At 46.1% G+C, this 16,036-nt stretch overlaps 11 non-coding genes across 11 annotated transcripts; all 11 read left to right on the top strand.

The window, feature by feature from the left end:
* Window positions 1–401: 401 nt before the first annotated feature.
* Window positions 402–473, top strand: Trnat-agu (transfer RNA threonine (anticodon AGU)). The gene has a single exon. It is a non-coding gene; the product is annotated as a tRNA-Thr (tRNA).
* A 1,453-nt stretch (window positions 474–1,926) lies between these two features.
* Window positions 1,927–1,998, top strand: Trnat-agu (transfer RNA threonine (anticodon AGU)). Its single transcript has one exon. It is a non-coding gene; the product is annotated as a tRNA-Thr (tRNA).
* Window positions 1,999–3,457: 1,459 nt separating this feature from the next.
* On the top strand, window positions 3,458–3,529 carry Trnat-agu (transfer RNA threonine (anticodon AGU)). The gene has a single exon. It is a non-coding gene; the product is annotated as a tRNA-Thr (tRNA).
* A 1,459-nt stretch (window positions 3,530–4,988) lies between these two features.
* Window positions 4,989–5,060, top strand: Trnat-agu (transfer RNA threonine (anticodon AGU)). The gene has a single exon. It is a non-coding gene; the product is annotated as a tRNA-Thr (tRNA).
* Window positions 5,061–6,502: 1,442 nt separating this feature from the next.
* On the top strand, window positions 6,503–6,574 carry Trnat-agu (transfer RNA threonine (anticodon AGU)). Its single transcript has one exon. It is a non-coding gene; the product is annotated as a tRNA-Thr (tRNA).
* Window positions 6,575–8,020: 1,446 nt separating this feature from the next.
* Window positions 8,021–8,092, top strand: Trnat-agu (transfer RNA threonine (anticodon AGU)). Its single transcript has one exon. It is a non-coding gene; the product is annotated as a tRNA-Thr (tRNA).
* Window positions 8,093–9,548: 1,456 nt separating this feature from the next.
* Window positions 9,549–9,620, top strand: Trnat-agu (transfer RNA threonine (anticodon AGU)). The gene has a single exon. It is a non-coding gene; the product is annotated as a tRNA-Thr (tRNA).
* Window positions 9,621–11,070: 1,450 nt separating this feature from the next.
* Window positions 11,071–11,142, top strand: Trnat-agu (transfer RNA threonine (anticodon AGU)). The gene has a single exon. It is a non-coding gene; the product is annotated as a tRNA-Thr (tRNA).
* A 1,441-nt stretch (window positions 11,143–12,583) lies between these two features.
* Window positions 12,584–12,655, top strand: Trnat-agu (transfer RNA threonine (anticodon AGU)). Its single transcript has one exon. It is a non-coding gene; the product is annotated as a tRNA-Thr (tRNA).
* Window positions 12,656–14,108: 1,453 nt separating this feature from the next.
* On the top strand, window positions 14,109–14,180 carry Trnat-agu (transfer RNA threonine (anticodon AGU)). Its single transcript has one exon. It is a non-coding gene; the product is annotated as a tRNA-Thr (tRNA).
* A 1,459-nt stretch (window positions 14,181–15,639) lies between these two features.
* Window positions 15,640–15,711, top strand: Trnat-agu (transfer RNA threonine (anticodon AGU)). The gene has a single exon. It is a non-coding gene; the product is annotated as a tRNA-Thr (tRNA).
* Window positions 15,712–16,036: the final 325 nt, after the last annotated feature.

The raw sequence follows: 16,036 nt of genomic DNA on the forward strand, positions 1-16,036 counted from the left end.
CTCAGTCGGTAGAACATAAGGCTCTTAATCCCAGGGTCGTGGGTTCGAGCCCCACGTGGGGAGGAACGGAATTTTGTTCCTCTGCAGATGTAACTTACCGTTTTTCTGATTAACGTGATGTAATGGAAATAGCAACTTTAAACTTTGCCTACGTCTCCGTCAGTCGCTACGAAACTGTATTTGAAGGTGAAGGTGATTTTGTAGACATGTGTGAAAGACATGTTCTGAAATGCAAGTGGTGTTATTTGGAGAGCACTTCGTTTACGTGTCAGATGTGTAGCCAAGCAGTAATGGGTCGCCATAGCTGCAAATATTAGACGGTAATATGAAGTGTTGTCAGCTGAAGTCTGATGATCCAGACGACCGTAAGGATGAAGTACGCAAAAAAACCGCTAGGCCGCGCCTCTTTAGCTCAGCGGCAGAGCACTGGTCTAGTAAACCAGGGGTCGTGAGTTCGATCCTCACAGGAGGCAGACGAATTTTGGATATCAGTTGCGCGTCGTGGCCTTATAGCAAACAGTATCTGGGATGACTAACAATTAGCGAGAGGCGTTTTATTAAGAATTATTCTCAGATGTGATTAAGGCGAATGGCGCAGATAAAGCATTTGCCAAAGCGGTACAGCATAAGGTGGGATGGGACAGTCTGAAATATATTTTATAGATGTATTTCTCACATATCTCAGAGCCTTCCGCGGTTGTCGTCGTCGTCGTCGTCGTCGTCGTCTTCGCCGCCGCCGCCACTTCTGCAGAATTAGCAAATGGACATCGTAGCAAATGCGGCGAGGGACGCCCTGCCTTACATTTCCGAATGCACAAAGTGTGTGGTTTAGTTTCCCAGTCTATATTTGGTAGGTCTCGTAGCAGGTTGAATGTATCAAATGGGTGGGAAAGAGCAAGGGGCAGCGTCTGTGTAGAACGAAAACACAAATCCTCAGTGGTGTGAGCGTTTTGAGATGAGTCGTATATAAGTTCCACTTGTTTGTCAGCGACCGTGTGGCCTAATGGATAAGGCGTCGGACTTCGTATCCGAAGATTGCGTGTTTGATTCCTCTCTCGGTCGTGTTTTTCCAGATCTGAAAAAGAAACATACCGTTTTAGTGTAGCACTTGAGCAGTACGAAACCGTGTGAACGTTGCTGTTGACCATTTTCTGCTTGGAGATGCTCTTGAGCTTGAAACACGCACAACAAGACCGGTGTTAACTAGCGAATTGGTTTGCATATTGCCGTCGCCGCGTGTTTTTGACTGGCACTTGCACATCTAAAATAACGTCGGAAAGTAACTCGTTCGGCTTATGAGTCACATCAAGTATGTGTGTTAATTTTGACGAAACTAGCTCTGCAGGTTGTCATGCACTTCTGTTACCTCTCAGAAATGATTATGAAATAAAAGTGAACTACGTGACGAGTGTGACGTTAGGAAAACATTAGGCAACATGGGGAGGTTCTGTATGGGACCAATCAAACCAAACGAGTACTGTGTGACGTGCTAACCGGCATATACTCACCGAGGCAGCGCGGCTAGCTCAGTCGGTAGAACATAAGGCTCTAAATCCCAGGGTCTTGGGTTCGAGCCCCACGTGGGGAGGAACGGAATTTTGTTCCTCTGCAGATGTAACTTACCGTTTTTCTGATTAACGTGATGTAATGGAAATAGCAACTTTAAACTTTGCCTACGTCTCCGTCAGTCGCTACGAAACTGTATTTGAAGGTGAAGGTGATTTTGTAGACATGTGTGAAAGACATGTTCTGAAATGCAAGTGGTGTTATTTGGAGAGCACTTCGTTTACGTGTCAGATGTGTAGCCAAGCAGTAATGGGTCGCCATAGCTGCAAATATTAGACGGTAATAAGAAGTGTTGTCAGCTGAAGTCTGATGATCCAGACGACCGTAAGGATGAAGTACGCAAAAGTAACGCTAGGCCGCGCCTCTTTAGCTCAGTGGCAGAGCACTGGTCTAGTAAACCAGGGGTCGTGAGTTCGATCCTCACAGGAGGCACACGAATTTTGGATATCAGTTGCGCGTCGTGGCCTTATAGCAAACAGTATCTGGGATGACTAACAATTAGCGAGAGGCGTTTTCTTAAGAATTACTCTCAGATGTGATTAAGGCGAATGGCGCAGATAAAGCATTTGCCAAAGCGGTACAGCATAAGGTGGGATGGGACAGTCTGAAATATATTTTATAGATGTATTTCTCACATATCTCAGAGCCTTCCGCGGTTGTCGTCGTCGTCGTCGTCGTCGTCGTCGTCGTCTTCGCCGCCGCCGCCACTTCTGCAGAAGTAGCAAATGGACATCGTAGCAAATGCGGCGAGGGACGCCCTGCCTTACATTTCCGAATGCACAAAGTGTGTGGTTTAGTTTCCCAGTCTATATTTGGTAGGTCTCGTAGCAGGTTGAATGTATCAAATAGGTGGGAAAGAGCAAGGGGCAGCGTCTGTGTAGAACGAAAACACAACTCCTCAGTGGTGTGAGCGTTTTGAGATGAGTCGTATATAAGTTCCACTTGTTTGTCAGTGACCGTGTGGCCTAATGGATAAGGCGTCGGACTTCGTATCCGAAGATTGCGTGTTTGATTCCTCTCTCGGTCGTGTTTTTCCAGATCTGAAAAAGAAACATACCGTTTTAGTGTAGCACTTGAGCAGTACGGAACCGTGTGAATGTTGCTGTTGACCATTTTCTGCTTGGAGATGCTCTTGAGCTTAAAACACGCACAACAAGACCGGTGTTAACTAGCGAATTGGTTTGCATATTGCCGTCGCCGCGTGTTTTTGACTGGCACTTGCACATCTAAAATAACGTCGGAAAGTAACTCGTTCGGCTTATGAGTCACATCAAGTATGTGTGTTAATTTTGACGAAACTAGCTCTGCAGGTTGTCATGCAATTCTGTTACCTCTCAGAAATGATTATGAAATAAAAGTGAACTACGTGACGAGTGTGACGTTAGGAAAACATTAGGCAACATGGGGAGGTTCTGTATGGGACCAATAAAACCAACCGAGTACTGTGTGACGTGCTAACCGGCATATACTCACCGAGGCAGCGCGGCTAGCTCAGTCGGTAGAACATAAGGCTCTAAATCCCAGGGTCGTGGGTTCGAGCCCCAAATGGGGAGGAACGGAATTTTGTTCCTCTGCAGATGTAACTTACCGTTTTTCTGATTAACGTGATGTAATGGAAATAGCAACTTTAAACTTTGCCTACGTCTCCGTCAGTCGCTACGAAACTGTATTTGAAGGTGAAGGTGATTTTGTAGACATGTGTGAAAGATATGTTCTGAAATGCAAGTGGTGTTATTTGGAGAGCACTTCCTTTACGTGTCAGATGTGTAGCCAAGCAGTAATGGGTCGCCATAGCTGCAAATATTAGACGGTAATATGAAGTGTTGTCAGCTGAAGTCTGATGATCCAGACGACCGTAAGGATGAAGTACGCAAAAGTAACGCTAGGCCGCGCCTCTTTAGCTCAGTGGCAGAGCACTGGTCTAGTAAACCAGGGGTCGTGAGTTCGATCCTCACAGGAGGCACACGAATTTTGGATATCAGTTGCGCGTCGTGGCCTTATAGCAAACAGTATCTGGGATGACTAACAATTAGCGAGAGGCGTTTTATTAAGAATTACTGTCAGATGTGATTAAGGCGAATGGCGCAGATAAAGCATTTGCCAAAGCGGTACAGCATAAGGTGGGATGGGACAGTCTGAAATATATTTTATAGATGTATTTCTCACATATCTCAGAGCCTTCCGCGGTTGTCGTCGTCGTCGTCGTCGTCGTCGTCGTCGTCTTCGCCGCCGCCGCCACTTCTGCAGAAGTAGCAAATGGACATCGTAGCAAATGCGGCGAGGGACGCCCTGCCTTACATTTCCGAATGCACAAAGTGTGTGGTTTAGTTTCCCAGTCTATATTTGGTAGGTCTCGTAGCAGGTTGAATGTATCAAATGGGTGGGAAAGAGCAAGGGGCAGCGTCTGTGTAGAACGAAAACACAACTCCTCAGTGGTGTGAGCGTTTTGAGATGAGTCGTATATAAGTTCCACTTGTTTGTCAGTGACCGTGTGGCCTAATGGATAAGGCGTCGGACTTCGTATCCGAAGATTGCGTGTTTGATTCCTCTCTCGGTCGTGTTTTTCCAGATCTGAAAAAGAAACATACCGTTTTAGTGTAGCACTTGAGCAGTACGGAACCGTGTGAATGTTGCTGTTGACCATTTTCTGCTTGGAGATGCTCTTGAGCTTAAAACACGCACAACAAGACCGGTGTTAACTAGCGAATTGGTTTGCATATTGCCGTCGCCGCGTGTTTTTGACTGGCACTTGCACATCTAAAATAACGTCGGAAAGTAACTCGTTCGGCTTATGAGTCACATCAAGTATGTGTGTTAATTTTGACGAAACTAGCTCTGCAGGTTGTCATGCAATTCTGTTACCTCTCAGAAATGATTATGAAATAAAAGTGAACTACGTGACGAGTGTGACGTTAGGAAAACATTAGGCAACATGGGGAGGTTCTGTATGGGACCAATCAAACCAACCGAGTACTGTGTGACGTGCTAACCGGCATATACTCACCGAGGCAGCGCGGCTAGCTCAGTCGGTAGAACATAAGGCTCTAAATCCCAGGGTCGTGGGTTCGAGCCCCAAGTGGGGAGGAACGGAATTTTGTTCCTCTGCAGATGTAACTTACCGTTTTTCTGATTAACGTGATGTAATGGAAATAGCAACTTTAAACTTTGCCTACGTCTCCGTCAGTCGCTACGAAACTGTATTTGAAGGTGAAGGTGATTTTGTAGACATGTGTGAAAGACATGTTCTGAAATGCAAGTGGTGTTATTTGGAGAGCACTTCCTTTACGTGTCAGATGTGTAGCCAAGCAGTAATGGGTCGCCATAGCTGCAAATATTAGACGGTAATATGAAGTGTTGTCAGCTGAAGTCTGATGATCCAGACGACCGTAAGGATGAAGTACGCAAAAGTAACGCTAGGCCGCGCCTCTTTAGCTCAGTGGCAGAGCACTGGTCTAGTAAACCAGGGGTCGTGAGTTCGATCCTCACAGGAGGCACACGAATTTTGGATATCAGTTGCGCGTCGTGGCCTTATAGCAAACAGTATCTGGGATGACTAACAATTAGCGAGAGGCGTTTTATTAAGAATTACTGTCAGATGTGATTAAGGCGAATGGCGCAGATAAAGCATTTGCCAAAGCGGTACAGCATAAGGTGGGATGGGACAGTCTGAAATATATTTTATAGATGTATTTCTCACATATCTCAGAGCCTTCCGCGGTTGTCGTCGTCGTCGTCGTCGTCGTCGTCGCCGCCACTTCTGCAGAAGTAGCAAATGGACATCGTAGCAAATGCGGCGAGGGACGCCCTGCCTTACATTTCCGAATGCACAAAGTGTGTGGTTTAGTTTCCCAGTCTATATTTGGTAGGTCTCGTAGCAGGTTGAATGTATCAAATGGGTGGGAAAGAGCAAGGGGCAGCGTCTGTGTAGAACGAAAACACAACTCCTCAGTGGTGTGAGCGTTTTGAGATGAGTCGTATATAAGTTCCACTTGTTTGTCAGTGACCGTGTGGCCTAATGGATAAGGTGTCGGACTTCGTATCCGAAGATTGCGTGTTTGATTCCTCTCTCGGTCGTGTTTTTCCAGATCTGAAAAAGAAACATACCGTTTTAGTGTAGCACTTGAGCAGTACGAAACCGTGTGAATGTTGCTGTTGACCATTTTCTGCTTGGAATGCTCTTGAGCTTGAAACACGCACAACAAGACCGGTGTTAACTAGCGAATTGGTTTGCATATTGCCGTCGCCGCGTGTTTTTGACTGGCACTTGCACATCTAAAATAACGTCGGAAAGTAACTCGTTCGGCTTATGAGTCACATCAAGTATGTGTGTTAATTTTGACGAAACTAGCTCTGCATGTTGTCATGCAATTCTGTTACCTCTCAGAAATGATTATGAAATAAAAGTGAACTACGTGACGAGTGTGACGTTAGGAAAACATTAGGCAACATGGGGAGGTTCTGTATGGGACCAATCAACCCAAACGAGTACTGTGTGACGTGCTAACCGGCATATACTCACCGAGGCAGCGCGGATAGCTCAGTCGGTAGAACATAAGGCTCTTAATCCCAGGGTCGTGGGTTCGATCCCCACGTGGGGAGGAACGGAATTTTGTTCCTCTGCAGATGTAACTTACCGTTCTTCTGATTAACGTGATGTAATGGAAATAGCAACTTTAAACTTTGCCTACGTCTCCGTCAGTCGCTCGAAACTGTATTTGAAGGTGAAGGTGATTTTGTAGACATGTGTGAAAGACATGTTCTGAAATGCAAGTGGTGTTATTTGGAGAGCACTTCCTTTACGTGTCAGATGTGTAGCCAAGCAGTAATGGGTCGCCATAGCTGCAAATATTAGACGGTAATATGAAGTGTTGTCAGCTGAAGTCTGATGATCCAGACGACCGTAAGGATGAAGTACGCAAAAGTACCGCTAGGCCGCGCCTCTTTAGCTCAGTGGCAGAGCACTGGTCTAGTAAACCAGGGGTCGTGAGTTCGATCCTCACAGAAGGCAGACGAATTTTGGATATCAGTTGCGCGTCGTGGCCTTATAGCAAACAGTATCTGGGATGACTAACAATTAGCGATAGGCGTTTTACTAAGAATTACTCTCAGATGTGATTAAGGCGAATGGCGCAGATAAAGCATTTGCCAAAGCGGTACAGCATAAGGTGGGATGGGACAGTCTGAAATATATTTTATAGATGTATTTCTCACATATCTCAGAGCCTTCCGCGGTTGTCGTCGTCGTCGTCGTCGTCGTCGCCGCCGCCGCCACTTCTGCAGAAGTAGCAAATGGACATCGTAGCAAATGCGGCGAGGGACGCCCTGCCTTACATTTCCGAATGCACAAAGTGTGTGGTTTAGTTTCCCAGTCTATATTTGGTAGGTCTCGTAGCAGGTTGAATGTATCAAATGGGTGGGAAAGAGCAAGGGGCAGCGTCTGTGTAGAACGAAAACACAACTCCTCAGTGGTGTGAGCGTTTTGAGATGAGTCGTATATAAGTTCCACTTGTTTGTCAGTGACCGTGTGGCCTAATGGATAAGGCGTCGGACTTCGTATCCGAAGATTGCGTGTTTGATTCCTCTCTCGGTCGTGTTTTTCCAGATCTGAAAAAGAAACATACCGTTTTAGTGTAGCACTTGAGCAGTACGGAACCGTGTGAATGTTGCTGTTGACCATTTTCTGCTTGGAGATGCTCTTCAGCTTAAAACACGCACAACAAGACCGGTGTTAACTAGCGAATTGGTTTGCATATTGCCGTCGCCGCGTGTTTTTGACTGGCACTTGCACATCTAAAATAACGTTGGAAAGTAACTCGTTCGGCTTATGAGTCACATCAAGTATGTGTGTTAATTTTGACGAAACTAGCTCTGCATGTTGTCATGCAATTCTGTTACCTCTCAGAAATGATTATGAAATAAAAGTGAACTACGTGACGAGTGTGACGTTAGGAAAACATTAGGCAACATGGGGAGGTTCTGTATGGGACCAATCAACCCAAACGAGTACTGTGTGACGTGCTAACCGGCATATACTCACCGAGGCAGCGCGGCTAGCTCAGTCGGTAGAACATAAGGCTCTTAATCCCAGGGTCGTGGCTTCGAGCCCCACGTGGGGAGGAACGGAATTTTGTTCCTCTGCAGATGTAACTTACCGTTCTTCTGATTAACGTGATGTAATGGAAATAGCAACTTTAAACTTTGCCTACGTCTCCGTCAGTCGCTCGAAACTGTATTTGAAGGTGAAGGTGATTTTGTAGACATGTGTGAAAGACATGTTCTGAAATGCAAGTGGTGTTATTTGGAGAGCACTTCCTTTACGTGTCAGATGTGTAGCCAAGCAGTAATGGGTCGCCATAGCTGCAAATATTAGACGGTAATATGAAGTGTTGTCAGCTGAAGTCTGATGATCCAGACGACCGTAAGGATGAAGTACGCAAAAGTACCGCTAGGCCGCGCCTCTTTAGCTCAGTGGCAGAGCACTGGTCTAGTAAACCAGGGGTCGTGAGTTCGATCCTCACAGGAGGCAGACGAATTTTGGATATCAGTTGCGCGTCGTGGCCTTATAGCAAACAGTATCTGGGATGACTAACAATTAGCGAGAGGCGTTTTATTAAGAATTACTCTCAGATGTGATTAAGGCGAATGGCGCAGATAAAGCATTTGCCAAAGCGTTACAGCATAAGGTGGGATGGGACAGTCTGAAATATATTTTATAGATGTATTTCTCACATATCTCAGAGCCTTCCGCGGTTGTCGTCGTCGTCGTCGTCGTCGTCGTCGTCGCCGCCGCCGCCGCCACTTCTGCAGAAGTAGCAAATGGACATCGTAGCAAATGCGGCGAGGGACGCCCTGCCTTACATTTCCGAATGCACAAAGTGTGTGGTTTAGTTTCCCAGTCTATATTTGGTAGGTCTCGTAGCAGGTTGAATGTATCAAATGGGTGGGAAAGAGCAAGGGGCAGCGTCTGTGTAGAACGAAAACACAACTCCTCAGTGGCGTGAGCGTTTTGAGATGAGTCGTATATAAGTTCCACTTGTTTGTCAGTGACCGTGTGGCCTAATGGATAAGGCGTCGGACTTCGTATCCGAAGATTGCGTGTTTGATTCCTCTCTCGGTGGTGTTTTTCCAGATCTGAAAAAGAAACATACCGTTTTAGTGTAGCACTTGAGCAGTACGAAACCGTGTGAACGTTGCTGTTGACCATTTTCTGCTTGGAGATGCTCTTGAGCTTGAAACACGCACAACAAGACCGGTGTTAACTAGCGAATTGGTTTGCATATTGCCGTCGCCGCGTGTTTTTGACTGGCACTTGCACATCTAAAATAACGTCGGAAAGTAACTCGTTCGGCTTATGAGTCACATCAAGTATGTGTGTTAATTTAGACGAAACTAGCTCTGCAGGTTGTCATGCAATTCTGTTACCTCTCAGAAATGATTATGAAATAAAAGTGAACTACGTGACGAGTGTGACGTTAGGAAAACATTAGGCAACATGGGGAGGTTCTGTATGGGACCAATCAACCCAAACGAGTACTGTGTGACGTGCTAACCGGCATATACTCACCGAGGCAGCGCGGCTAGCTCAGTCGGTAGAACATAAGGCTCTAAATCCCAGGGTCGTGGATTCGAGCCCCACGTGGGGAGGAACGGAATTTTGTTCCTCTGCAGATGTAACTTACCGTTTTTCTGATTAACGTGATGTAATGGAAATAGCAACTTTAAACTTTGCCTACGTCTCCGTCAGTCGCTACGAAACTGTATTTGAAGGTGAAGGTGATTTTGTAGACATGTGTGAAAGACATGTTCTGAAATGCAAGTGGTGTTATTTGGAGAGCACTTCCTTTACGTGTCAGATGTGTAGGCAAGCAGTAATGGGTCGCCATAGCTGCAAATATTAGACGGTAATATGAAGTGTTGTCAGCTGAAGTCTGATGATTCAGACGACCGTAAGGATGAAGTACGCAAAAGTACCGCTAGGCCGCGCCTCTTTAGCTCAGTGGCAGAGCACTGGTCTAGTAAACCAGGGGTCGTGAGTTCGATCCTCACAGGAGGCAGACGAATTTTGGATATCAGTTGCGCGTCGTGGCCTTATAGCAAACAGTATCTGGGATGACTAACAATTAGCGAGAGGCGTTTTATTAAGAATTACTCTCAGATGTGATTAAGGCGAATGGCGCAGATAAAGCATTTGCCAAAGCGGTACAGCATAAGGTGGAATGGGACAGTCTGAAATATATTTTATAGATGTATTTCTCACATATCTCAGAGCCTTCCGCGGTTGTCGTCGTCGTCGTCGTCGTCGTCGTCGTCGCCGCCGCCACTTCTGCAGAAGTAGCAAATGGACATCGTAGCAAATGCGGCGAGGGACGCCCTGCCTTACATTTCCGAATGCACAAAGTGTGTGGTTTAGTTTCCCAGTCTATATTTGGTAGGTCTCGTAGCAGGTTGAATGTATCAAATGGGTGGGAAAGAGCAAGGGGCAGCGTCTGTGTAGAACGAAAACACAACTCCTCAGTGGCGTGAGCGTTTTGAGATGAGTCGTATATAAGTTCCACTTGTTTGTCAGTGACCGTGTGGCCTAATGGATAAGGCGTCGGACTTCGTATCCGAAGATTGCGTGTTTGATTCCTCTCTCGGTGGTGTTTTTCCAGATCTGAAAAAGAAACATACCGTTTTAGTGTAGCACTTGAGCAGTACGAAACCGTGTGAACGTTGCTGTTGACCATTTTCTGCTTGGAGATGCTCTTGAGCTTGAAACACGCACAACAAGACCGGTGTTAACTAGCGAATTGGTTTGCATATTGCCGTCGCCGCGTGTTTTTGACTGGCACTTGCACATCTAAAATAACGTCGGAAAGTAACTCGTTCGGCTTATGAGTCACATCAAGTATGTGTGTTAATTTAGACGAAACTAGCTCTGCAGGTTGTCATGCAATTCTGTTACCTCTCAGAAATGATTATGAAATAAAAGTGAACTACGTGACGAGTGTGACGTTAGGAAAACATTAGGCAACATGGGGAGGTTCTGTATGGGACCAATCAACCCAAACGAGTACTGTGTGACGTGCTAACCGGCATATACTCACTGAGGCAGCGCGGCTAGCTCAGTCGGTAGAACATAAGGCTCTTAATCCCAGGGTCGTGGGTTCGAGCCCCACGTGGGGAGGAACGGAATTTTGTTCCTCTGCAGATGTAACTTACCGTTTTTCTGATTAACGTGATGTAATGGAAATAGCAACTTTAAACTTTGCCTACGTCTCCGTCAGTCGCTACGAAACTGTATTTGAAGGTGAAGGTGATTTTGTAGACATGTGTGAAAGACATGTTCTGAAATGCAAGTGGTGTTATTTGGAGAGCACTTCCTTTACGTGTCAGATGTGTAGGCAAGCAGTAATGGGTCGCCATAGCTGCAAATATTAGACGGTAATATGAAGTGTTGTCAGCTGAAGTCTGATGATCCAGACGACCGTAAGGATGAAGTACGCAAAAGTACCGCTAGGCCGCGCCTCTTTAGCTCAGTGGCAGAGCACCGGTCTAGTAAACCAGGGGTCGTGAGTTCGATCCTCACAGGAGGCAGACGAATTTTGGATATCAGTTGCGCGTCGTGGCCTTATAGCAAACAGTATCTGGGATGACTAACAATTAGCGAGAGGCGTTTTATTAAGAATTACTCTCAGATGTGATTAAGGCGAATGGCGCAGATAAAGCATTTGCCAAAGCGGTACAGCATAAGGTGGGATGGGACAGTTTCAAATATATTTTATAGATGTATTTCTCACATATCTCAGAGCCTTCCGCGGTTGTCGTCGTCGTCGTCGTCGTCGCCGCCGCCACTTCTGCAGAAGTAGCAAATGGACATCGTAGCAAATGCGGCGAGGGACGCCCTGCCTTACATTTCCGAATGCACAAAGTGTGTGGTTTAGTTTCCCAGTCTATATTTGGTAGGTCTCGTAGCAGGTTGAATGTATCAAATGGGTGGGAAAGAGCAAGGGGCAGCGTCTGTGTAGAACGAAAACACAACTCCTCAGTGGTGTGAGCGTTTTGAGATGAGTCGTATATAAGTTCCACTTGTTTGTCAGTGACCGTGTGGCCTAATGGATAAGGCGTCGGACTTCGTATCTGAAGATTGCGTGTTTGATTCCTCTCTCGGTCTTGTTTTTCCAGATCTGAAAAAGAAACATACCGTTTTAGTGTAGCACTTGAGCAGTACGAAACCGTGTGAATGTTGCTGTTGACCATTTTCTGCTTGGAGATGCTCTTCAGCTTAAAACACGCACAACAAGACCGGTGTTAACTAGCGAATTGGTTTGCATATTGCCGTCGCCGCGTGTTTTTGACTGGCACTTGCACATCTAAAATAACGTCGGAAAGTAACTCGTTCGGCTTATGAGTCACATCAAGTATGTGTGTTAATTTTGACGAAACTAGCTCTGCAGGTTGTCATGCAATTCTGTTACCTCTCAGAAATGATTATGAAATAAAAGTGAACTACGTGACGAGTGTGACGTTAGGAAAACATTAGGCAACATGGGGAGGTTCTGTATGGGACCAATCAACCCAAACGAGTACTGTGTGACGTGCTAACCGACATATACTCACCGAGGCAGCGCGGCTAGCTCAGTCGGTAGAACATAAGGCTCTTAATCCCAGGGTCGTGGGTTCGAGCCCCACGTGGGGAGGAACGGAATTTTGTTCCTCTGCAGATGTAACTTACCGTTTTTCTGATTAACGTGATGTAATGGAAATAGCAACTTTAAACTTTGCCTACGTCTCCGTCAGTCGCTACGAAACTGTATTTGAAGGTGAAGGTGATTTTGTAGACATGTGTGAAAGACATGTTCTGAAATGCAAGTGGTGTTATTTGGAGAGCACTTCGTTTACGTGTCAGATGTGTAGCCAAGCAGTAATGGGTCGCCATAGCTGCAAATATTAGACGGTAATATGAAGTGTTGTCAGCTGAAGTCTGATGATCCAGACGACCGTAAGGATGAAGTACGCAAAAAAACCGCTAGGCCGCGCCTCTTTAGCTCAGCGGCAGAGCACTGGTCTAGTAAACCAGGGGTCGTGAGTTCGATCCTCACAGGAGGCAGACGAATTTTGGATATCAGTTGCGCGTCGTGGCCTTATAGCAAACAGTATCTGGGATGACTAACAATTAGCGAGAGGCGTTTTATTAAGAATTATTCTCAGATGTGATTAAGGCGAATGGCGCAGATAAAGCATTTGCCAAAGCGGTACAGCATAAGGTGGGATGGGACAGTCTGAAATATATTTTATAGATGTATTTCTCACATATCTCAGAGCCTTCCGCGGTTGTCGTCGTCGTCGTCGTCGTCGTCGTCTTCGCCGCCGCCGCCACTTCTGCAGAATTAGCAAATGGACATCGTAGCAAATGCGGCGAGGGACGCCCTGCCTTACATTTCCGAATGCACAAAGTGTGTGGTTTAGTTTCCCAGTCTATATTTGGTAGGTCTCGTAGCAGGTTGAATGTATCAAATGGGTGGGAAAGAGCAAGGGGCAGCGTCTGTGTAGAACGAAAACACAAATCCTCAGTGGTGTGAGCGTTTTGAGATGAGTCGTATATAAGTTCCACTTGTTTGTCAGCGACCGTGTGGCCTAATGGATAAGGCGTCGGACTTCGTATCCGAAGATTGCGTGTTTGATTCCTCTCTCGGTCGTGTTTTTCCAGATCTGAAAAAGAAACATACCGTTTTAGTGTAGCACTTGAGCAGTACGAAACCGTGTGAACGTTGCTGTTGACCATTTTCTGCTTGGAGATGCTCTTGAGCTTGAAACACGCACAACAAGACCGGTGTTAACTAGCGAATTGGTTTGCATATTGCCGTCGCCGCGTGTTTTTGACTGGCACTTGCACATCTAAAATAACGTCGGAAAGTAACTCGTTCGGCTTATGAGTCACATCAAGTATGTGTGTTAATTTTGACGAAACTAGCTCTGCAGGTTGTCATGCACTTCTGTTACCTCTCAGAAATGATTATGAAATAAAAGTGAACTACGTGACGAGTGTGACGTTAGGAAAACATTAGGCAACATGGGGAGGTTCTGTATGGGACCAATCAAACCAAACGAGTACTGTGTGACGTGCTAACCGGCATATACTCACCGAGGCAGCGCGGCTAGCTCAGTCGGTAGAACATAAGGCTCTAAATCCCAGGGTCTTGGGTTCGAGCCCCACGTGGGGAGGAACGGAATTTTGTTCCTCTGCAGATGTAACTTACCGTTTTTCTGATTAACGTGATGTAATGGAAATAGCAACTTTAAACTTTGCCTACGTCTCCGTCAGTCGCTACGAAACTGTATTTGAAGGTGAAGGTGATTTTGTAGACATGTGTGAAAGACATGTTCTGAAATGCAAGTGGTGTTATTTGGAGAGCACTTCGTTTACGTGTCAGATGTGTAGCCAAGCAGTAATGGGTCGCCATAGCTGCAAATATTAGACGGTAATAAGAAGTGTTGTCAGCTGAAGTCTGATGATCCAGACGACCGTAAGGATGAAGTACGCAAAAGTAACGCTAGGCCGCGCCTCTTTAGCTCAGTGGCAGAGCACTGGTCTAGTAAACCAGGGGTCGTGAGTTCGATCCTCACAGGAGGCACACGAATTTTGGATATCAGTTGCGCGTCGTGGCCTTATAGCAAACAGTATCTGGGATGACTAACAATTAGCGAGAGGCGTTTTCTTAAGAATTACTCTCAGATGTGATTAAGGCGAATGGCGCAGATAAAGCATTTGCCAAAGCGGTACAGCATAAGGTGGGATGGGACAGTCTGAAATATATTTTATAGATGTATTTCTCACATATCTCAGAGCCTTCCGCGGTTGTCGTCGTCGTCGTCGTCGTCGTCGTCGTCGTCTTCGCCGCCGCCGCCACTTCTGCAGAAGTAGCAAATGGACATCGTAGCAAATGCGGCGAGGGACGCCCTGCCTTACATTTCCGAATGCACAAAGTGTGTGGTTTAGTTTCCCAGTCTATATTTGGTAGGTCTCGTAGCAGGTTGAATGTATCAAATAGGTGGGAAAGAGCAAGGGGCAGCGTCTGTGTAGAACGAAAACACAACTCCTCAGTGGTGTGAGCGTTTTGAGATGAGTCGTATATAAGTTCCACTTGTTTGTCAGTGACCGTGTGGCCTAATGGATAAGGCGTCGGACTTCGTATCCGAAGATTGCGTGTTTGATTCCTCTCTCGGTCGTGTTTTTCCAGATCTGAAAAAGAAACATACCGTTTTAGTGTAGCACTTGAGCAGTACGGAACCGTGTGAATGTTGCTGTTGACCATTTTCTGCTTGGAGATGCTCTTGAGCTTAAAACACGCACAACAAGACCGGTGTTAACTAGCGAATTGGTTTGCATATTGCCGTCGCCGCGTGTTTTTGACTGGCACTTGCACATCTAAAATAACGTCGGAAAGTAACTCGTTCGGCTTATGAGTCACATCAAGTATGTGTGTTAATTTTGACGAAACTAGCTCTGCAGGTTGTCATGCAATTCTGTTACCTCTCAGAAATGATTATGAAATAAAAGTGAACTACGTGACGAGTGTGACGTTAGGAAAACATTAGGCAACATGGGGAGGTTCTGTATGGGACCAATAAAACCAACCGAGTACTGTGTGACGTGCTAACCGGCATATACTCACCGAGGCAGCGCGGCTAGCTCAGTCGGTAGAACATAAGGCTCTAAATCCCAGGGTCGTGGGTTCGAGCCCCAAATGGGGAGGAACGGAATTTTGTTCCTCTGCAGATGTAACTTACCGTTTTTCTGATTAACGTGATGTAATGGAAATAGCAACTTTAAACTTTGCCTACGTCTCCGTCAGTCGCTACGAAACTGTATTTGAAGGTGAAGGTGATTTTGTAGACATGTGTGAAAGATATGTTCTGAAATGCAAGTGGTGTTATTTGGAGAGCACTTCCTTTACGTGTCAGATGTGTAGCCAAGCAGTAATGGGTCGCCATAGCTGCAAATATTAGACGGTAATATGAAGTGTTGTCAGCTGAAGTCTGATGATCCAGACGACCGTAAGGATGAAGTACGCAAAAGTAACGCTAGGCCGCGCCTCTTTAGCTCAGTGGCAGAGCACTGGTCTAGTAAACCAGGGGTCGTGAGTTCGATCCTCACAGGAGGCACACGAATTTTGGATATCAGTTGCGCGTCGTGGCCTTATAGCAAACAGTATCTGGGATGACTAACAATTAGCGAGAGGCGTTTTATTAAGAACTACTGTCAGATGTGATTAAGGCGAATGGCGCAGATAAAGCATTTGCCAAAGCGGTACAGCATAAGGTGGGATGGGACAGTCTGAAATATATTTTATAGATGTATTTCTCACATATCTCAGAGCCTTCCGCGGTTGTCGTCGTCGTCGTCGTCGTCTTCGCCGCCGCCGCCACTTCTGCAGAAGTAGCAAATGGACATCGTAGCAAATGCGGCGAGGGACGCCCTGCCTTACAT

This window comes from Schistocerca gregaria, chromosome 4 (assembly GCF_023897955.1).
Source record: "Schistocerca gregaria isolate iqSchGreg1 chromosome 4, iqSchGreg1.2, whole genome shotgun sequence".
NCBI classification, from domain to species: Eukaryota; Metazoa; Arthropoda; class Insecta; order Orthoptera; family Acrididae; genus Schistocerca; species Schistocerca gregaria.